We start from the raw sequence: 23,407 nt of genomic DNA on the forward strand, positions 1-23,407 counted from the left end.
AAAACACATCAGATGCGACACGTTATCATGGCACTGGAGACACGGAGTTTTACACAATTGATCTTTTGATGGTAGATTTCCAGGACTCCTATGATCTCTGCTTTACCATTTTTCACTCTCAATCATTTCAGCCTTCAGCTTTAATTAGATGTCAAGGGTCCTTATTTTGGAAAGGGGCTAGAGAAATGCAAATCTAACTTACTCAGAGCTTCTTGAAAGCTATGTTTGTAGATCTCTCAGAAAAGTATGCGCCTGGTCTTTTTCAACGAAGTATTTTCAGTAACAAGTTGTCAGTGAGGTCAGTGGCTAGTGGTTCAGGATTAGATACCACCCACCCTGCCGTGTAACCTCCCCTTTCTTATCCTGGGTGAATGACGCTCAGCTAAAGTGACTGCCCCACTGTCACTGGCTCTCAATTTGTTGCTCTGTAACTCTGTGACTAACCAAGAAGTCTTTTTTGTTTTGTTTTCGGTTTTTTGCCCCCCCTCAAAGCCCTTTTTGGATAATCTCCTACGAGAGCCTAATTTTAATCACATTTACTTTATAGGAAGCGGCAGAAAGGTAAGTGTCAAGTTTGTAAAGGGAAGAGCTGGACGTCAGCGCCTTCTTGTTTCTGCGATGAACTGCTCTGTGTTAGTTAAAATGTGGGATTTCCTTCTGAATGAAAGGACATCACGTTATTATATAAACGGGAATGTTTTGCATGGTTTCGATGAGAAATGTAGGCTTTCACGCTAATTTTAGAGTTATAAATAACTTTCAAACTCGTGCCAGGGGAAGCTAGTAGCCAATGTCGTGCTTTGCATTCAGAGAGTTTCTGGCTATAAAAAGCTGGTTGCGATACGAGGCAGGGAAAGATAAGATATGGCCTGGACGCTTCTGCTTGGGCGTGGAGCTGGGGCCAGGGAACGCAGGACAGAAAATGTTCCAAGAGATTTTACTTTTAACCAAAAAAGCTTGTTCACAATACAGGGAACCTTTTCCAAGCGACAGAGTGGCAAAAGCATTAATTTTTGAATTTAATGTTTATCTTACATATTTGTTTTATAATAGGCAGTGATATTAGGAGGTTGAGGAATCTCTCAGGACTGTTTTACTGCCATTTATAGTCAAATGAAGATCACAGTATATGGGATGAATGTGGGCTGTGATATACAATCAATATGTAAAGGGGAGGTGGCTCTCTGGTGGGGTCTGAGGGACTGTGAGCGGTTGCTCTCTGTTGCACTGAGGACAGGACTGGAAGGAATGAGTTCAGAGGGAGGTAAGGAGAAATTTAGGTTAGGCATCAGGAAGCCTGCTGACCCGAGAGGTTTTGAGTCACTGACAGACTCTACTAGGAGAGACTGTTGCAATGTCTCATCCAGTGATTCATGGGATCCAATGATTTGCTTAAAACACACAAGTGGGAAAAACAGGATTTCACATTAGCCGTGGTTCTGGATTGTGGCTGGCTGATTTAGGCAGACCAAAAGGCCAACATACTGAAATTGTGATTTGGCGATATGGATTATCAGCAGTCAAATTTGAATGGCATATTTGGATGTGCTATTAAAATTTCATTACCCACTATCAAAAATTAACACAGTAGTAGCACAGGGCAAATTTGTTAAATGGAGAAACCCAAAACACAAAGAGTCTTAGACACAGCTATTTTTCATTTGTTACCTCCTATATATAGTCTGTCTTCCTTCTTATTTGAGTAAAATATTGGAATTTTTATAGCAAAACTTATTTTTGCTTAATTATATTAGTAATATATAATATTCATTGTATGACTATTACAGAAAAAATATTACAGAAAAAAATGACCTATAATCTTATTGATGTATTTCCTTCTAGTCTTTTTTCTCTGCGCGGTTTTAAAATGAATTGCAATAATACTGTAGATAAAATCTGGAATGTGCTTTTCATTTATCCTTACACCAAAACATTTTCCAAATAATATCTATTCTACATAGATTTTTTTTTTAAATTGCTGTGTAAAGTTCTTCCAAGTAAATGGATATAATTTTATTAATCATTGTTGAACATCTGAGTGCTATGGTAAATATCTTTGTGTGTGTATTTATTTATGTTAAAAATAATTTCTTTAATCTCTGTTCTTAAGTGTGGACATGAACGAGAGAACATTAGAGTTGAAGACAAAGGTTGTGGTTTTTGAAGATTTTTTTTACTGTTTTTCTTTTAAGGCATTGTAAAATTCCTTGTCTACCAAATGAAATGTTTACTGAGTGTCTCTGATACGCAAAACATTGTTGTGAGGCACAGGCACATAGATAGCAGCACACTAAGTGTTTGGAAGGACAGAATCCCCTCTATTTACAAAATTTCAACTTACCAACTTTCACAGATATCAACAAGACTGCATGTCAGAGTTAAAATCCTTCACCTGTGCCTGAAACCAACAGATAATATTATTGACTATATTATTTTGGACTTTAGAAAAATTGAATTTATAAATAATTTTTGTTAGAGCATCATTTATACACAGTTCTGATTTATATAAATTTTTGATAATCCAACTGTGACGAAGAAATAGCAGAATTAGGAAGGATACATACTTTACAATAACATTTTGGAGAAATTAGAAGTATTTGGAGAAAATCTGTAGGTAGCACAGTGGAAAGGAAGAATAGAGGGAGCACACAAGGGCGTGGCTGGAGTGGGAGTCATGGAAGATATGAAGTTTTAATTTTGTTGTTGAATTTGGGAGCTATGGTTGTAGAAATAGAATATACTGAAGGAAAAAAAGCTAAAGAATTGGTGATCAATAAAACGATTTGATTTTTGGAGGTGGTGAGTGGTTCACAGAAATCAAAGTGAAGAGAGTAGAGAGATCAGTATTACTTGGTGGGAGGTGAGTTGAGGTATATAGGGTTGTGAATTCTTAAAGAATATATTCTGCCTATATTATTATTATTATTATTTTAAATTGTGGAGTTTTACTTTTCTGTGATACTTAGAGGTAATAGCTATGAAAGGATGGGAGTTCTCTTTTCTGTTTACTATGAACATCTGTTTGCAGGTTTCTATTGTTTTTTGGAATAGAAAGGATTAATATTTAAGAAGAGAAGTTGGCAGCCCAATCTTGCCTGAAGAGAAACTATGTGCTTTCTAAGGAAGCCTTAAAAATAGTGTTTATTTATGGGTCATTGGCTCATAGGAACGTTAGCCTAGAGACTCAAAAAGCAGGATTTTCTGATTTTTGTTTGGATATTGGATTTTAAGTGACATGGTACCATGGAAGTAGAACTCCTGAGTGTAGCCAAGTTGCAAATCTAATGGAAGATGACAGATAACTGAGAGTACAGAATTTTTGGAAGTGAACAGGACTATTAGCTGTTGCACCTGATTTTCATGTGCTTAATTACTGTTTTTAACTACATATTGCTGCCTGGGACACAGCTGGTAATCTACCAATTGAATCACTAACTTCAAGGTCTAAGAGTTGTAAATTTAGGTTAAAGTGATTTGGCACCCCTGCTCCCCCACCTCTTTTTCTTGCCTTTCATTATCCTGACCAATGTGCTGTGATGCTTCCGGTCTCCCCATCAATGGGGAGGTAGATTGGACGGAGAAGGCAACGTTTAGCTCAAAGACCCTCGAGGAGTACAACTTGAGCACTTCAGGCCCTACGTGGTATTAGCACTATTCAAAATGTGACCAGCAGGTCTTAGTCTGTTACTGGTCCATGAAAGGACATGTGGAGTTTGTACCAGAATGTAAATCATCTACACCCAAAGCCTTTGTAAGCAAGACTTCCTAGATGAATTGAAACAGTTATTGATTTACATTCTGGTACAAGCTCCTTATCTCATTGCAGATATGAACTTTGAGTAGCATTACTTAAATTATACTATATAGCATTTATCCACTCTACTCTATACACATTATGGGGTAGAGAATTAGGATGGAGGTGTACAATGAATGAGATAATGAAGGAATTACCAGGTCTCAGTTGATGAGGCTTCTAGAGGTGGTATCAATGCAAAGTGACCCTGGGTTAGCTCACTGAGATCCCACAGAATGACTGAGAGGCAGGATGGCTGAAAGGACTACATTGGATCTACTCTAGTGTTGGCTTCGGAATTGACTTTTGTACCAGACGTTATTCTTAGTGCTGGGGTTAGATGCTAATGAACCAAATAAAGGCCCTGACCTCATGGCATTTCCTGTCTAGTGTGTGTATTTGTGGGTGGGGACAAAGGCAGAGTGGGAAATATAACCGATTTCACTGTGATTCTCTAAAAGAGGGACCAGAATCTGTCTTACAGGTCAGCTCATAGGTCATGGGAATTTGCAGAATTAACTTGCTTTTTGGGTAGGCTCTGTAGTTCCTCTATTCCCAGTATGGGACAACAAAGGAATCCTAGTTTTAAGAATCAAATAATCTGGGGTAGGCTCTGCTGATTGCCTGTACTATATCCATTCATTCTGCTTTTCTTGCTAATTTACAGAACCCTGATTTAGGTCAAGAATAAAAGGGCATAGTGTTACATATGTTGACCTGCTTCTTGTGTCTCACTACTGTCCCACGTAGGACAGTTACATTTAGTTAAGACAGATTTATAGCAATTCATGTAGACCTACCTCATTCTTTTCAACGTCATAGTCTCCATAGCCTAATTTATTTAGCCTGTTCTGTATTGACGGATATGTTTGTTGCTTTCAGTGTTTTTTGTTTGTTTTTCATTTTGCTATGCTGTAATGAATATACTTGTTCATATACCTTAATGTACTTTTATGAGTATATCTTTAGGATAAACTCATGGCACTGGAATTTCTGGGTCAAAAGGAATGTTCATTTTATTTTTTATTTTTTTATTTTTAAAAATATATCTTTATTGATTTCAGAGAGAGGAAAGGAGAGGGAGAGAGAGAGATAGAAACATCAATGATGAGAGAGTCATTGATTGGCTGCCTCCCGCATGCCCCTGAATGGGGATGGAGCCCGCAACCCGGGCATGTGCCCTGACCGGGAATTGAACCCCGATCTCCTGGATCCTAGGTCGACGCTTAACTGCTGAGCCATGCCCAGCCAGGCCAAGGAATGTTCATTTTAAAATTTAATTAATATTGACTTTAATTGGAAATGTCAAAGGGTTAAATATTATACATAATTTAACATTTGAGAGCTATTGTCATATATCTCTTCAAGAAGTTCATGTCAGCCCGGCCGGGTGTGGCTCAGCAGTTGAGCATCGACCTAGGATCCAGGTGATCGAGGTTTGATTCCGGGTCAGGGCACATGCCGGGGCTGTGGGCTTGATCCCCAGCAGGGGGCGTGCAGGAGGCAGCCGATCTATGACTCTCTCATCATTGATATTTCTATCTCTCTCTCCCCCTCCTTTCCTCTGTCTGAAATCAATAAAGATGTTTAAAAAAAAAAAAGTTCATGTCAGCTTATACTCCCAGTAACAGTGTATGCTGAGAGCTATGTCCCCAGCTCTTACCAGCTCTGATCAAAATACCCTATCAAAATTTTTCACTTTTGTCAGTCTGATAGGTGAAAAAATATCACCCCAGCTGTGTTTGGTTGGTGAAATTTGGAGGTGGAAAGGTGGCCCGGGGCTGGAAGGGGTGTTAGCACACCCATAGCATCTGCCACAAAGGGTATTCAATGAAATAAATCTCTCCCTTCCCCAACCCTGCCCTCAATTCCCTTACTCTCTTCCCACATGGCACCTGCCAACAGTTTCTGGTGTAAATAATAATAATAAAATAAGTGAATGTATCATTCTGTATCAGTACATATAAATTTACTTCACTCTTCTTTATAGCTGCCATTTGGTTGAATTTAACCAATTTGTTGCCCCATGGCATTCTGGAATATTTTAATGTTGGTTCTATCTGTTGGTGAGGACTGATACTCCCCAGTACGGCAATAGAGATTGTTAAAATATGAAATGCTTTTGTACTCCCTCTCCCCCTACCAGTGGCCTTCCTCTACTTGGTCTCTGCTGGGGACTCAGACCTTCCCTAGATCCAGAAACTAAAGTTGGAACACCTGGTACAGCAGGGTCCTTCCAAGACCCTACTCCAGGCTAACCTCTGATGGTTTGGGGCCTGAGTCATTCTGGTTGTTAAGTATTTTGAATATCTCCCCTACTGCTAGGCAAATGCCATCCAGTAGGATTCTGTATATTTCCTAAGGCTTTCCCTGATCTTCTGGTCACAGCTAAAGTCACAGCAATAAAAGACTATATGACAATTAATTAACTAGTCCCTAATTAATACACATTTAGGTTGTTTCTAGCTTTTTGTTGCAATACCCGGCGTGCATCTTTGCACACACGTTCAAATTCCTAACAGTGGCATTGCTTAGTATAAAAATTTGTGCGTATAAAATTTTCTGGATATTGCAAGAGTGCCTTCCAAAGAGACGTTACCAGTATACACTCAAATCTACAGTGTAGGAGACAGTTCACATATCTTTATCTTGTCAAAGAAGATTTCACAAAAGATTTAAAAAATGTTTTAGTGAAACCAATTTATTTTCTTTTGGGATGATATTGAAAAAAAGGGGACATGAAGAAAATTAAATTAGTTTAGTACGAATCGCTCTTAATGAAACTGTATCAAGATATCATGAGGTGACGGCTCTCTTTTCTAATTAATTATATTTTGGTGCTGTATTAAAATTTGCTGGGGATCAACACCAAATTTACTGGTTTTAATTTGCAGTAGCTGCGTTTTTGATGGATGGGACCGTTCTCAGTGCCATGATTACTCAGAGAGGCAGAGAATAATTCCGTGGTAATGTGGGCACGTTTCACTGCTCTGTGACACGCGGCTCCCCAAACCCAGGGGACATTTGGCTATATCTGGAAACAGTTTTGGTCGTCTCCACTGGGAAGCTGGTGTCACTGGCATTTAGTGGGTGGAGGCCAGGGATGCTGCTAAGCATCCTACAACACACAGGACCAGTCAGCCAGCCTGAAGTGGCGATGAGAATGAGAGGCCTTGCTGTGCTGGGATATTCCCGGAAAACGGCCTTGCTCTGAACAGTTAAACATTCCCTCCCGATCTTTTCTCCTGCCTTCTTGATCAGTTTCTTCTCCAGATTGCTGACAACATTTTTCCGTTTTAAAGACCACAAGGTGAGAAAGCAAACTCCACATGTTGTGCTTTCTCTCTGTTAGTTGTCAACATCCAGAAATCTGCCCGGGAGGGGAGGAGGGAGGTTGTAACCCTCCTGCCCTTCCTGCCTCAGCGACCGTCCAGCAGCTCCCGTGCTGCTCCTGTTTCCTGCACGTCTCAGTCCCTCCCAGGCCGTCCCCTCCAGCGGCCACCCCTCTGCCCCTGGTGTCCTTCCCAGAGCTCCGGCAGCCGCGCCGAGTTACATGTGCATATGTCCTGCCCCGTTTTGCCTCATTCGTGACCGCACTGGTGGGTTTTATTCTTTTGTCCTGGTTTTCATGTTAGAAGCCCCTGGCCCTGGGACGCTCCGTGTTTCCTCTGACCGCTAAGCAACCTAAGGTTCTTGTCTTACTTGGCTTTGTGTGCTTCCCGGGCCAGGCCGTGACGAACCTGAGGCTACATGGTCAGTTTTGCCCGGGCTCCTGTCACCTCCACGTCACGGACACGTTCCTCTCTGGTGGTAAGAATTAGGCGCAGGGCCGCAGTGCCAATCTCCGCTTCTGTGCTCTCTGAATAATGAAGTTGCTGGTAGAGAGGAGGAGATGAACTATCTTTTTTTTTTTTTTTTTGGCACTGCAGGTTCTTCCATTGTTAAATCTGTGCTAGGTATCTTTACTTTGACGTCTCACTTCAGTCAACTTTCCTTTTATTTTAGTGCTTCCATCACCTCTTTCTCAGAATTTACACGTTAGGGGATTTCACTGGGAACACACAGCAGATGTTTTCTACAGTTTCTTTCGTCTCGAGGATAATTTCCCCGTGCATCTTTTAAGACATTGGCTTCCTCTTTTATGTTGTACAGTTTTAAATTTTGTTTCTCTATTTGCTTATTTTTGAAAGACTAAATATTTATTCAGTCCCAGTATTTGTCCTATGTGAAATATGTACGTCCCCTTTGAGCTCCATCGCTATCAGTTTCGGAGCACCAGAATCTCCCTCTCAAATCTTAAAGTGGAGGGCAAGCATCTCACTAAATTTCTGGGCTACGGGAGGCACATATCCCTTGGGGAAACTATTTTTCTATTTCTATTACTTGTCTTCTCGTTGGAGGTTAATTTAACCCTAGCTGATTGGAAGACATTCAGATTCATTTTTGTGAAAGAAATGCATTAAACCTAATCTCTAGAATACCCTTCTGCCAGTGTTTTTCTTGTGTCTGCCCGGACTGTTGGGGCCTTCATATCCCAGGACACAATATGCATGCGATTCTTCCCTTGTCGCCTTTTATCCCATGTTGCACTTCTGGGAGTAAAAATCTTCCAACTGATTGTGGTTAGAAATGTACTGCTGGGAGGTGGCCAGGAAGCATCTCTGGATATCTGAAAACCAGGCCCAGTGCAGTAAGGGGGTAAGAGCTGGTGTTTTGGTTGATTCTGTCAGCCCCAAGTCTGATAGGATGTCAGGATACATGGATGTAAGGGTCTGGCTCTGTGGCTGCTTTACATTTGGCACAAGGAAGTTCTAGCTCTCCCTCCCCCAGTTCATCCCATTCATGAAACAGATAAGGTACAGTGGCCAGATTTAGCAAAAAAAATATAAGACACACAGTTAGGTTTGAATTTTAAGTAAACCAATAATTTTTTTTTTTTTTAGTATAAGTATATCCCAATGCTGCATAGGACATAATTATGCCAGAAAAATTATTCATTGTTTTTCTGAAATTTTAAGTTAACTGGGTTGGGCACTCTGTATTTTATCTGACGACCATAGGTAAGAAAAAAAATTTCCCCCAGTGTTTGCAAATCATTAGTGCGATCTTTATCCTTTGTGTCCCAGATACTGCTATAATAGGGTCTTTTTTGTGATTTAATAAGGGTTGCCCTTCCCAGTCTTCCTTTACCTGCTTGGCTGGTCAACATTGGGAGGACTAGAGGAAATTTTGTAGAGTCTGGGAGTCTTCAGAGAGGAACAGAATGAAGACCTGGAGTCTGGCCTTTTAGTGTGTATTTATTATTAGAATTTGTTTTTGCATTTAACTGGCCCTTGAACACACCCCTGTTGTGGCCTGTATTGCCCCATGGGAGAGGCTGTTTGGACCTGCGTGTGCCTGCAGCTGGAAGGCCCTCCTGACTCAGCCACTGTCCTTGGGAAGCTACCCGGCTGCCGGCGTGGCTGCCCCGCCTCTGAGGGAGCGGGCTGTTTCTCTCTTGGAAGATCATTGTGGCCACTGCCTGGGCCTACGGCAGCAAAGGCAAGAGCTCAGCAGGCGAAAAGGTCACCCGGGACCGCAGGGCATCGGTTTTCATCAGTGAACTGTGCCGGAAGCAGAGCACCAGCAGCCTTCAACAGGGCCCCCTTGTTTCTGATCAAGTTCTCTGGGTTTCTCTCTTCCCTGCCTGCTGATCAAGGGGCCCTGGGTTCTTGAATGATCTGAGGGACAAGGGAGGTATTGGACTCTCCCTGCGAGTCTGGCAACTGGGAAGTGGTTTTAATTTGAAAAACTAATAGGTGGGGCCTCATTTTTACTCAAAACTATTGAAGTAGATCCTCCTATTATCACATATACACTTATATTATACAAATGTGACATTATAACATGTATTATTTTATTGTTAAGCTCTGTAGAAGTTTCTTTTTTCTTTTACAAGATGTCATGACCTGAGAAGATTGTATGTATTTTCCTATGGTCTTTTGTTTTGAAGTTTTGAATATATAGCTTAGATCAATCAAGATCTGTTTATGAAAGAATACCAAGTTTTGTGATGCTTTATGATACCTGTATCTTTTCTTCTTTGTCAGCCTGAACCCATTGATATTTTTTAAAGACCCAGCTCAAAAATTCACCTGTAATAATTCACCATCCTTGGGTGATTATTTAAAAAAAATATTTTTATTGATTTTTTTTTTTTAGAGAGAAAGGAAGGGAGAGGGAGAGAGAGAGAAACATCAATGTGAGAGTGGAACATTGACTGGCTGCTTCCTGCATGCCCTCTACCGGGGATTGAGCCCGGAATCTGGGCATGTGCCCTGACACAGAATCAAACTGGCAACCTTTTGGTGTATGGGATGACGCCTGACCAAATGTGCCACACCGGCCAGGGCGTAGGTAATTATTTTTAACTGTGGTTACTTGTTTAACTTTGGTGCCTTAGCCCTTATATAACATAATCTTGCATTTATATGCTGATTTAAAATATATTGGGTGTTGATCCTCATGATTGCATTCTTCTGGGGGAAATATAAGAGCATGTATTTGTGATTTTCGGGTAAAAAGTAATTTCTCAAATATAACTCGAAAAACATAAGCCGTAAAGCAAAAGACTGAAAATATTCAACTATGTTTACACAAAAACTCTCTTTGTGAAAAAGATTTCGTAAAAGAAGATAAATCAAAGCTACCGGTTGAGAGGATATATTCACAAGTCGTGTATAAAGTGGATTGCACTGCTGTTGGCCGTTTTCACCCTCCCTGCGTCCATGCTCTTTGCCACCGACTCTGCAGTTCTTCCCAGAGGCAGCGTGTGTTCTCCACCCCGTTCGCCTTAGGCGTGGCCGTGGGACTTGCTTTCCCCCTGGGCTGTGGGCGGAGAGGCAGAGCGCCAGTGCGCAGCTTGGCCCTTAAGGGGCACTGTGCCTTCCACTTGTCCTCCTTGCGTCCCTGCCGTGGTGACGTGAAGAACATGCTCCCGGTAGACTGCTTGCCGAAGGAGGGTGAGCAACGTGGGGAGCAGAGCTGGAGTCCAAAACCCCAGCTTGGAGCGAGGCCAGCCGGGCCCATCCTGGGTTAGCCAACCGCTAGCCAACCTGAAAATGCACAGGAGAGAATAAATGTTGTTTCGTGCCACTAAGTTTTAGGGTAATTTGTCACGGAGTATTATTGTGGAAATAGCCGACTCATAGACCATTTAACAAAAATGATCTCATGTAAGATTTTATGAAGGACTCCTAAAAAATTAATAAGTACAAGAACAATACAAGAGGGAAATGGGTCAATAACAAGTGAAAAGGTAATTTACACAGGAGAAAATTGGAATGATCAAAAAATAAGTAAAAATAGGTTTAGCTTGCTTCACTAGTTATCAGGTAAATCTAGATTAAAACTATGGCGGGATATCTTATACCTATTAGATCGGTAAAAATGAATGCCTGGCAGTAACCTACTATCTGTAAGGCTATGAAGAAAATGGAACTTTCATAAACAGATGGTGGAATGTTTAAGGATACAAAGAGAGACATATCAAGCAGGGAGAGGATATTTTCAAAGAATATTACTAAGGAAGGATTATATATGAAATAATAGGGAATTCCTATAAGAAAAAAACAGGCAATATAGGAGAAAAATGGGTAAAAAAATACAAGTGAGCAATTCACAGAAAGGATACTTGAATGATATATTTAGTCAACCTAAAACATATCACCAGTTACCTTGGTGATCTGAAATGCACATTAAAACGACATCCACTTTGCACCTCCCATGTTGGCAGAAGTTGAAATGTCCTGCAGTGTCGAGGTGCTGGTGAGGAGATGCGGACAAGTGAATCCACACGCCCTGCTGGTGGTATTATTTTAGAGACTAATGTAGTAATTATTGAAATTGAATATTCACATGCATTCTGACCCACAAATCCTACTTCTGAATTGCATTAGTTGCTAGGGCTGCTATAACAAAACACCACAGATTGGGTGGCTAAAAAACCAGAAATTTATTTTCTTACAGTTGGAAGGCTAGAAATCTAAGATCAAGGTGTTGGCAGCTTTGGTTTCTCCTGCGGCCTCTCCTTGGCTTGCAAATGGCGGTCTTCTCGCTGCATCTTCACATGGTTGTTTCTCTTTGTGTGTTTGTGTCCTGATCTCTTATAAGGATACCCATCATATTGGATTAGGGTCTACCCTAATGGCTTGGTTTCGACTTAATCACATCTTAAAAGCCTTATTTCTAAGTACAGACACATTCTGAGGTACAGGGGTTAAGACTACAAACATGAATTTTGGGGAGGGCACAATTCAGACTGTAAGAAGATGTAGGGCTCAGAGGGACTCCTGCCTCGGCGCCCGGAGAGTCACATGGGAGAGTGTTTGTTACAGCATCGCTTCCCATAGCAAAGAGTTGGATGCTGCCTAAGTGTTCTTGGAAAGGGATACGGACCGATGAAATACATTATAAATGCATTATTAGGATGATAAAAGTGGAAAGTAAAGGAACTAAATCAGTTATATTAGTCAGGAACTCATTTTCCTCAAGAAAGCTGGAGGAAAAAGTCAGAGCTGATGCCATCAAGGACCCAAGCTTGTTCAGTAGTTCTGCTCTGCCATCTTTGCTCCTCAGCTTTGCAGCAAAACTGGTTTTATATCCCTGCATCACACTGCAGATGGTGGAAGGAAGGGCCAAGGATCGTGGCAATATTGTAACTCCTTTTATAAGGAAAGTAAAAGTTTGTCCAGAACCCTCCTCAGCGGATTTCCGCTGACATCTCATTGGCCAGAATTCTGTCCCACGTCAATCAGAGTTGCAGAGAAGGCTGAAAGCTGGCCTTCTGCTCCCATAGCCGTGGAAGGCGAGGGAGCCGGGCTGGGACCATGTGTGGTGCGAGCTGACCTGTGGGGTTTGCCGTGTCTATATATAGTTCAATATGGAGAGACCACGAAAACATCGTGGAGAGAGACAGAGATGGGAAATGCAATACTGTTCGTGTAAATTTAAAAATCCAGACACACATAAAGCTCTATATCATTGTAAAGATACATATCATATGTAAAAAAATTATGTAAAGTTGATTGGAAAGACACCCATTAACTACTACAGAGTGCATGCCTGTAGAAAGGGAGGAGGGAAGTGGAACTCAGGCTGGGGGATACGACATATCACAACAAAAAATACAGTAAAACAGGCTTTCCATGGACCAGTTCCATCAGTTCAGCTTAACTAGGGAGCGTGATTGATCGTGTGAATCTAATTCTGAATACTCAAGACCCAGAAGAAAAAAGTGGGATGACTGGGGTATGTGTGGGGGTTACTCAGGCCATTGAGCAGGGTTATTGTTTAGAGATGAAGAAATGTGATTCACTATGTCAATGACTGAGTTAAATTATTTTACTTTACTCTGTGATGAGCTTCATTCTTTTCTGTACGATTGATAACTTGACAAGAATGATATTATAGTTTAAATTTAGCCCAGCCAGGCGTGACTCAGTGATTGAGCATCGACCTATGATCCAGGAGATTGGGGTTCGATTCCTGCTCAGGGCACATGCCCGGGTTGTGGGCTCCATCCTCAGTTGGGGTCGTGCAGGAGGCAGCCGATCAGTGACTCTCTCATCATTGATGTTTCTCTCTCTCTCCCTTCCTCTTTCTGAAATCGATAGATATATTTTTAAAAAAATAAGAAAATTTAGTGACTGTAAGTTATTTTTTGGAAAATTTAGGAATGATGTTTGCAAAATTAATTTTTTTTGTATTTGTTTGTATATTTCTTTTGCTCTATAATGCAAAATTAGTAGGCTTGACTTTTAGAGCGTGAGTGGGGCATGAGTGAAATAAACATGGTACTTGGTAGTGAAATGCACCACTTGCTTGTTTTCTGTTATTATCTTTGGAAACAGTGGGAGAAAGGATTTCCTTCCTCTCTCTAACGTAGCCTCAGCTACTGACTGGCTCTTTGCTCTGGAGTGAAGCAGGTTGGCGCAACTCCACAGTCTAATGTGGGAACTAGACTCCAGAGGTTTCTATTTTTACTTATTGTGATTCTTTTGCTTTTATTTGTGTCCTACCCTTTAACCATCCCCTACCCAATCCTCTAAATACACATACATGGTCTACTAATACGTGTTAGTGTGTCTTTCATTTTCTCTGTTAAGCATTTGTTGCAACTTTGGCAGCCGCTTATAAACTCTTCCACTTTAGGGCCATGTTTCCTTGCTCCCTAATTATAAATTATTAGCATGGGCAGGGTAGATGACTTTCCTTGGTGAAATGGATTCAATTTGCTATATAAAAATATGTGAACTCAGTGACTCTTTACCCATTTTTAAATCAGGTGGGCAGTCCGTGTGATATCTCTCATAGCAGCCTTCTAAAATTCAATGGCATTTGGAAAAGGGGAATTTCACAAAGGGAAAATTGTCTTTCCACAAAATAACATAAATTGATTAGCGAACTATTTAGCACTGTAATTAGCATTTCATTAGATTCCGTGGGTAATTTTATAAGTAATTCATTACTCTTTATAGCAACTTTATTTCACAACATGAGCAAAAGGGTAATAGGGGGTCACCGTGGACAAGGCCAAGCAATATAAAGTAGAGCCTGAATCTGAACCGTCTGGCCTGTGTTTCTGCCTACCCTTATGACTTCCCTTTTCCTCCGACCCCTAAAGGGTACTTGTTTCGCAAAGTACGATCTTTGGTGCCTTATCTGCCTCCACTCTCAGCTTTGGGAGGCTCAGCTAGCCTTGTGGTTTAGGGCGAACACGGGCGCATGGCCAGCATATCTCCGTTAGGCTTGATTTGTCCCTGAGCGCGAGCATTCTGACTTTTCAGTCGCCCATGGGACGTAACCCATTAGCACATGCCACTCACGCCTCAAAGTTGTCATACCTAAGGTACGTCAGAGTCAGAACTTACTCTAGACCTGCTCATTGGTGCGAACATGATCTGTTATGAGCCGATTACAATAGTATAGGAAGGAAATAAGTTGTTTTCAAGAGAAAATGAAATCTATAACAAGAGTGTTGAAAATTCAAACATAGCATAAGATGTATGGAGGCACTTTTGCTAAAAGTAAAAAGGGTTATTTTAAATAAGTAGTATCTATTACTGGTTATTTAATCTCCGCTCCCCCATAAAGCATTATTGTTTAAAAAGTTTTCGTAGCCACAAATAGAACTGAGACTAAAAGTGCCTTTAGATGTAGGTTCTTAAGTTACCTGGAGAAACCAAAAATCACTGAATGAGACACAGTTCAGGAACACCTGTGTCAGGAACCGAATCCAGAATTGGAAAGTAAAGTGGAATTAAGTGATTAGATGAAAGCAGGGGGAAAAAATAGTTATCTGTGTATTCTAAAATGTGTGGGAGATTGGCAAAAGGGATAAGGAAATTACTGGAAAAACTGACTTTTTGGTTTTCTTCTGGATACTTGTCTCATAAGTTAATTTGAGAAATAATTCTAAGTATCTGTTTTATCTTATAGAGACTATATTAGTTTAGAAAATTAAGGATACCAAATTTTTGGAAAGAGTTAATAACAATTGAAGAGATGTTATAATTTATTTTCAGATGTAAAATACGATTTTTACATAAGTACCATTTCTGATTTTATGGGGAAAGAAATTTCCACATTCAAGAACCCAAACCTTGCTTTCATTATCAGAAATAGGATTTTTTTTTGGTAAGGAAAACAAGCTTTAACTTTCTATTTTGAATCACAGTTGAGGAGGAGAATTATTATTCCTTTTTTCTTTGGAAAAGTTGATCCTTTAGCATAAAGAATGTGTCATTACTGGCAAGGCTGGGAGCATGTAAAGAGGGATCACTTTTTGAGCCTTTAGGTCTGTTTTAATTTTTCAGTAGTGAACTGAGTAAACTTGATGTTTGTGATAACAGATTCAGAGAAACATAGGACTTTTTTTTTATCTTCAGCCAAGATATATTTGTGATAGTTAATGATTTTGGCTAACACAGTAAAATTTTTATTTTTAGAGTAAACCAGGCAAATCAATGTTCATGCTTTTCCAAACTGAAGTGGGTGTTAAGTTGTAAAATAAAGAATTTGTAGCTTGTCTGAGGACTTTGTTAGTCGCAAAATTGCATGCTCATGATAAATGCAATAATGATGTGATAACAGGAAACATATCTTCCAAATTTAGCCTGTAGCTCCTAATATGTATCAGGCAATTAACAAATATTAAACAGGGCAATTAGAAAATATTAAAGAATTTACAAATGTCATATATAATTTTGAGGAGAAATTATTTTGTTTTATAGTGTAGTTCTATTTTTTTTTTGAATGTGTTTTGGATTATCTAATGAGGCTTGGAATCTTTGTAGGGATTTTGCTTGTTTGCTTTTTTGTCCTAGAAAACTCTGGGGTTGTGGAAGGTCATACTTATGATTAAACCCAACTCTGCTACTTCTTAGCCTTCTAGTGATTTTCTTTCACTACAATGAGGATGCATCTGATGAGCTGATGGAGATAGAAATAACTGTAGACTGTCACAGATGAGACCTATTAAACACCAATATGGACTTTATAAATGAAGCTTATATGGGCAAAATAAAATGAGATATTTCTAAACACATTTAATAAGGAAAGTTGAGATGGTGTGTCCCAGTTCCTAGTTCAAGTTAAAAAAAAAAAAAAAGTCAATGAATACAATATTGTGGGCTTTTAGGATCAAATGATGCCCTCTGCTGGCTAAATGAGGCATTGTGTTTGAGAACAAGCGGCTTTTACTTTTTTAATAGGAGTTTTTTTTTAAGTTTTTATTGGTACTTTTTTAATAGGGTTGATTGCTGAAGGGAAGGATTTGAGTAGCACACAGCATTGTGAAATAATATTGGAAAAGTTATAAATGTGAAGAATGAACCTAACGTATCACTTAAATAATTTTTGAAGCAAAACTAATATGGAAATGCCCATAAATGAAATTTCCTAATCTTTTGATCTACTTTTTAACCATGATGTAGGCCATAGAAAAGGAACACAGCAGGGGGCAAAATATCTGGGTCTTCTGCCCCTGTCTTCAATAACAACTCTGATTAATTCAAGATGTTTAAATCACTGTCATCAGTTAAATTCCTTTTGTAAGAGTAATTGGCAAATATCTAGTGGGGAGATAAGAGCTTTTTTTCCTGGGTATCCTGACTTAATTTATATTAAAAATAATTGGAATATTCTAAAGTAATTTAGAAGTTTGATAAGTTCAGGGAAGTATCACATTTCATACTTGTTTTTAAATATTTTCTTTCTACTCTTAAAATTCTTAAAGCCCATTTTGGAATTTATAAGATTTTAGACACATAGTGCACACAAAAGTTATGTTTAAAAGCTCATACTGGAACATGTGATTATTTTATTGCAAATTTGAAAAATATAATTTCTAGTCTGATTCTACTGTTTGATGTCGCCCTTCACTGGCTGTGTTGCTTTAAGGGCACCCATCCCCCGCTTCCCGCTCGAGCCACTGTGTCCTGTCAGTCATCCTGAAATACACTAGGGTGCTTGTCAGGCTGTTTGCTAACAGATGCATCATAAGCCAAATTGTGAGCCATACTAGTGGCACTGAATTTCTAAACATAAGAAATTGCTTAGACAATTGGTTTAGTGTCTGTATATGGGCAATACTCTGTCCTGCAGTAGGTGAGTGAGTGTCAAACTTTCTAAAATCAAACTTTGCTGTAAGACATATCCTAATAATTATAGATTATCTGTTGCTTTGGTTAGATAACTTTGGGGAAATGAAAGGATATTATTTCTATGAAATGGGGTGAATAGAAACTGCTGTGCTGTGCATTTATCACTTTTATAACTAATTTTTCTTTTAATAACACTAAACTCTAAACTACTTTATGAAAGCTCCAATTTTATAAATATCTACTTTTCCGAATAGATTAGCAGGAATTTCAGATTTAGATAAAAGTGTGATTCTCTTGCAAATTTCATCTTTCACAACTCACGCACACTCAATTGAGCAGAGGCTCAATTCTGCTCTTTGGAGTATTTATTAGTGGTTTTAAAAATAGTGCTAAAACAAATTCTCGTGTGCCAAGGCCCAAGCTATCGTAGTCTTACATCACAGCATTTAAAAATTCCTACAGTGTAGCTGAGCTATTACTATTTGAGTAACTATGCAAGACACTGGAAGCTTTGCATTCTTTAGATGTAAAACTTGTGCAGCAAAGCAGGTTCTTTGTGCAAACAATTTAATTTCTATTATGGGCCTCTAACCTTAAATTGTGCATGTATACTTTTCCTGTATTTTTTGTATGCAGCCTTAAATATTTTTAAACAGAGAATTGATAAAAGCAAAAAGCAACAAACCAACAAACAAAAAAACCAAAACCAACCAACCAAACAAAAAGCCCCAACAAACTCCAAGAAAGTTGTAGATTTTAATACTTGTATGTTTAATATGGTAGGTAATGGTTAAGAGGCAGCAAAGAGTTAAAGTTTTAAGGCTTTATCTAGGATAAACGAGAAGAGATTGCTTTTGCAGATTCATGGAATGATTATTTATTTATTCCTTACCTTGTTCTGGAAAGGATTTAAGATGACTTATAAGGCTATATGAAACTGAAGATAGGATAAATTAAAAATGAAATAAAAGAAGAAAGAAAAACAAACATGAGAGTATAAAACAGAGCCAGGAAAAGGCAAAAAATCCAGCAGCTCTCGACGATGATTTTGTGCCACTGGGTGTATTATTGGGTTGATGGGAGAGAAAATACAGGGCCGCAGAAACCTTAGGGGGGGAATTTCATACAAACCAGCTCTCTCCCTTACCGAGGGTGGCAGGCCAGAGTGAGAATATGTTGGGCAGTGAATACTGAGTACACTTTAAATGTCACTTGTGTTTTGATGAAAAAAAAAAAAAAAAGTGGAGAACTGTTGCCCTTTCAACCCACACACTTATTTATGTGGTCACAAGTGTGGCTCTAAGTTTTCTAGGACAGAAAAAAAAAAAAATTGGCCTATTACTCAATTAAGAAGAAAGAATAAAGAGGTTTAGTTTTTTGGAAACAGCAAGAATTTATCTAAATAAGGTCAAATATCTACATGTTAGAATGGACATTATCAAGCCAATGTTCAGAACAAAATATATTTAGTAATTTTGTATGAATCTAGTTCTAGTATCTTTTTCTATTAGATTGTTGTAAATGAGATTAAATTTGATTCTTCCTTTCACTCTTTCCATCAAGTGATAAATTTAACTTGAATTTTAGCTTCTGTTAGGTTGAAATTAACTGGATCAGTCTAACTGGGAATAAAGTTGTTGGGTAGGAGGAAAGAATTCAGAGGCGAGATTTCTTAACGTATTTTGATCTTCATATACTCAGAAAACAACTACTGTGTTGAACACTCTGGGCTCCGTGCTGTGCACCATATTAAATCCAGCTTGTATAAGTGAATAGCTTAGAAACTCAGTGCTTTCACTCAATAGTATAGGAAAAAAGACAACAATGTAGCAGTTAAAATTTTACTAAAGATCTTCAGTGATATCTTCAAGTAATAACATGATAATTCAGGGACAATCATTTGGCTCCTTTTTATCCCATTGTTAAAAAATAAGATTAATAAGAAATCATTATTATTTTTTAAAGCAGTACAATATCAAAGAAAATACTGAAAGCTTTTATTTTTGTTGTCTTGTACTGTAAATACACATGTGGGTTGGCTTAGAGTTCTTTCCAGAAAAAAATTATAAATTGAATAGATAACACATCAGATGCGAGGGATGATATCGAGGATAACCAGTACACACAGGTTGAAACCTGGGGAGAGAATATTATTATTTAACATTGATTTTTAGAGAGAGAGGAAGTGGGAGAGAGAGGGAGAAAGCTGGAGAGATAGGACAGATCAAATTACCTTGAGTCATTTAGTGGAGCCTGAATTTATTGTGTCATAATGGAAAATCATTAAGTGTTTTAAGCAGGGAATTAGTGTAACACTATCTTATTTTATATTAGAGAGATGATTTTGGGATTAATTTGAAGAACAAATTAGAGGAGTGAAAATCTAAAAGAAGGGAGACCAGTCAGGGCTATCGCTGCAAAGTCTAAGTAAGTCACTGAGGGTCTGAACTAAGGAAGTAGCAGTAGGAGTGGAGAGGAAGCGGCCTTTGTGAGAGCAGTTAAGGGGGTAGAAGCAATGTGAGAATATTCTAGAATGACATTCCAGTTGCTGGGTTGGGTGCCCAGCTATACGGCGATATCATTAATCTAGATCAGAACTGAAGATGGTGGCCACAGGTTTTAAGGAAAAGACCATGAATTCAGTTTAGTGGTACCTGTGAGATGGCCCAGTGGGCAATGGATTTGGGGCTCTGAAGCTCAGGTGAGAGGTCTGGACTGTAGGTAAAGTTTTGTGAACCAGAAGCTCTCTGTAGAACGGAGACCCCAGGATGAGAGAACAAGGCAATGTGAGGAGAGGCTGGGATGTAAGGGATTGCACCCTGGCAAGGGCCTACTTAACAAAGGTAGTAGGTAAGGAGGAGCCAGCAAAAGATACTGGGAAAGAATGGTCAGAAGAGTAGGGGAGAGGCATGAAAGCAGTGTTTTAAAGCCAGAGACGTCTTGTATTTCCTGTTCAGAGAACAGTTAGCATGTGGGATGAGAGATAAGTAGGGTTAATAGGTATGCCACCACAGTTCCTGGAGAAACTTTTAAAAAATAGAACTTAGATGGTTAGATTGAAAGAGTCTGGTGCAGACTTTTAAAAACTCTTTTCAAGGAGTATGGAAAATGGAAAACCAGGAGGCAGAGAAGAAGCTGAACTTCTCCAAACAGTCACATGCTATCAGTTTTCCCAAGTGTAGGAGTATATTTATAGAAAAATGAATTTAGTGTTTTTTCCCCTCTAAGATGGCTGCAGAGTAGGTAGAAGCTATATTCACCTGCTTCAGGCCCCAAACCAGATTCACAGCTAAATTATAGAGCAATCAACCTGAATAACCAACTGATGGCTACCTGAACTGAAATGTTGTAACCAAGGATTTACAGAAGCCAAATAGAGACTGGTAGGGATGGGGGAGACACGGACAGGACTGGCCCCCGCCCCCCACCTGCTGGGGCTGAGAAGCCAGAGGGGTGTCCGCTGCAAAACTCCTGCCCCCCAGGAGTGTGGGGCCCCTGGAAGGAAGAAAGGGAGGAAGGAAGGAAGGAAGGAAGGAAGGAAGGAAGGAAGGAAGGAAGGAAGGAAGGAAGGAAGGGAGGGAGGGAGGGAGGGAGGGAGGGAGGGAGGGAGGGAGGGAGGGAGATGAACTTAGTGTTTTCAGAGACTTTGGTTTCATTTTCTTTATTCTGATAAGCAGGCTCTTATTTATTTCCAGCTAACCAGAGAACAAAGAAGAAAGAGGAGATTTTTGGCGTCAAATTGCAGTTGACTAAAATTGCACTTTCTTTACCATTCTCTTTTTTGTTCACTACCTTTCAAAAAAATAACAGACCTTAGGAGAATTCTTTTCTACTTGAGCTGTCTTATAATAATATGGAGTGGAGCTGACCCACAGGCCCAATGGATTTGCAGCAACCAAAGCCACCGTCGCTTTCAAGGTGTATATGAAGGGCATGTTACTTCTGCCCTTGTTGCTTAAACTTGATGCCTTGTAGCTGAAGGTTATTCTTGTTCTGAGTGATTTAATAAAAGCTTCTCTGAGGTCTTATATATTATATTATCTTCTTAGATTTCAATTGGACTAATTTAGTTCTTTGGCTTTTAAAATAATATGTAGGCAACTTTTATGCTGGGCTTATATGAGATGGGATCGCATAGGGTCTAGATTCAGGTATAATTTTTATATGGATTTTACAAAATTAAGTTGGAAGGCATTGCTACCCAGAATAATCACGGGGCATTTCTGTCCTTTCTACCTAGCTGCAATTTTGAAAATGTGTGGCATTGTGAAATATAGGCTGAGCTTTTAGTGTGAACTGGCATTTTATAAAATAACATGAAGGATGTGTTATCAGGAAAGGTGTAATGAGGTCATCTTGTAAGATTCTTATATACAGTGTTATTTTTCAGTTAAATCGTAAGTTGCATTATAACTTTTTGCTTTCTTTATTTTGGAGGGAAATTAGACTTGACCAGCCATTCATGATCAGAGGGACATAATGTAAAACCTAAACATAAGTAGAATCTGCTTTCTTTGTTTATTTCTTATTGCTTAAAGCAATCTTTCAGATTAAATTTTTTTTTTTTTTTTTTTGCAGCTTTCATCCAGGTTATATGTGTGGGGAAGCAAGTTTTATTTTGGTTACTATGGCTAGAGTAAGCACATGTTTTAATGTAATTTAATTTTGTTTGTTTCTTCCCATACAGAATACATAAAACCTATTTTTTGGGGGAGGAGGGTAGGGGCTTAACTTGATTATTTCTCAAAGAACTTCAATTAGATGACTAAATAAAGCTTTAATAAAGAGAACTTTAAATGCTTCCAAGAAGCTTTCTAAAGTTTGAATTACAAGGTGCTAAAGACACTTACTTTTTATTGTAAAGTATAACGTTTTGTTCTGTCAAAACCTAGAATTCATGGGAGCTAAGGAAATAAAAACTGCAGACTCTTGGGAAGGAGACATGTAGTGCATTGTAGCACATTTAACAGTTGCAGCCCTAACCCTGGAGCATAACTTCTACGTGCCACTCTTGAATTGATCTCAAGGGGCTCAAGATCCTTTATGAGGCTTTTGAGCAGTAGGAATTTTTGAAAAGGAGCATCTAGGCATGTGGCATTTCTAATTCATGCACAGGTAGGAAACAGACCTTAGAATTCGAAGCCAAGAGATCCTATAAAATGAGGCACCAGAGGGAAGCTTTGTTTTAAACTCTTTTGTTATGAGAACAAAGAGTGGAAACAGTTTTGAATAGTGATTACAAGCTCTGTGGATGATAGAGACATGCTTATGTTAAATGCAGATGGTAGATGCTGCTCTTCTACTGAAAAGGGAATAATAGGATCAGCTAATATCTGTTGAGCCATTGGTAGGTGTCAGGGATATGGGCTAAGTTATGGGTTTCATATGGATTTTCTTATTTAATCTTCAATGGGTTAAATAAGAACCTGCTTCTGCCCTTGCCCCCAACCCCATACTTCCTCTTCTTCTGCCCTCCCTCCCTCCCTCCCTTCTTTTTTTTTTTTTTTCCTGAAGTGATCCTTCAAGAATAAACCAGACCATGTTTCTTAGTGCTCAAACCCATGCAGTAATTTCCACTGAGCTCACCATGATGGGCAGCCACCCCCCCCGACCTTCCTGATTTCTCGTACTAAGCTCTGCGTAGCTCACTCCACTCCATTTACACTGGCTACCTTGCTGTTCCACACACACGCCAGCACTCTCCTGTCTGAAGGATCTTGCTCTGTTTCTCTGCCTGGAATGCTCTTCTCCCAGGTGTCTATTTGGCTCATTTCCTCAGCTCTTCAAGTTTTTGCTCAAATGCCCCCTTCTCAGTGATGCTAATCTTGGTCTTATTTAACAATGCAATCTGCTCCCAATTTCTCTATCACCTAATCCCACTTCTGTGTTTCATTTTAATCTTTTTTCATAGCATGTCATTTTCTAATGTATTAAACAATTTTCTTTCTATTATGCTTTTGGTCTTTCCCTC

General features: G+C 39.3%; 1 protein-coding gene across 2 annotated transcripts in view; it reads left to right on the forward strand.

Annotated features, from left to right (window-relative positions):
* Window positions 1–369: 369 nt before the first annotated feature.
* CTNNA3 (catenin alpha 3) overlaps window positions 370–23,407 on the forward strand; it is a 1,199,527-nt gene continuing 1,176,489 nt past the window's right edge. Inside the window, exon 1 of one of the 2 annotated variants that reach the window (XM_081158218.1) lies at window positions 370–561. The gene's annotated coding sequence lies outside the window, so the exon portion shown is untranslated. Of the gene's footprint in view, window positions 562–17,328; window positions 17,441–23,407 lie in introns of those variants that run through there. The other variant, XM_081158219.1, reaches the window with a different exon arrangement.

The sequence above is a fragment of the Miniopterus schreibersii genome (genome assembly GCF_964146895.1).
Source record: "Miniopterus schreibersii genome assembly, chromosome: 14".
NCBI classification, from domain to species: Eukaryota; Metazoa; Chordata; class Mammalia; order Chiroptera; family Miniopteridae; genus Miniopterus; species Miniopterus schreibersii.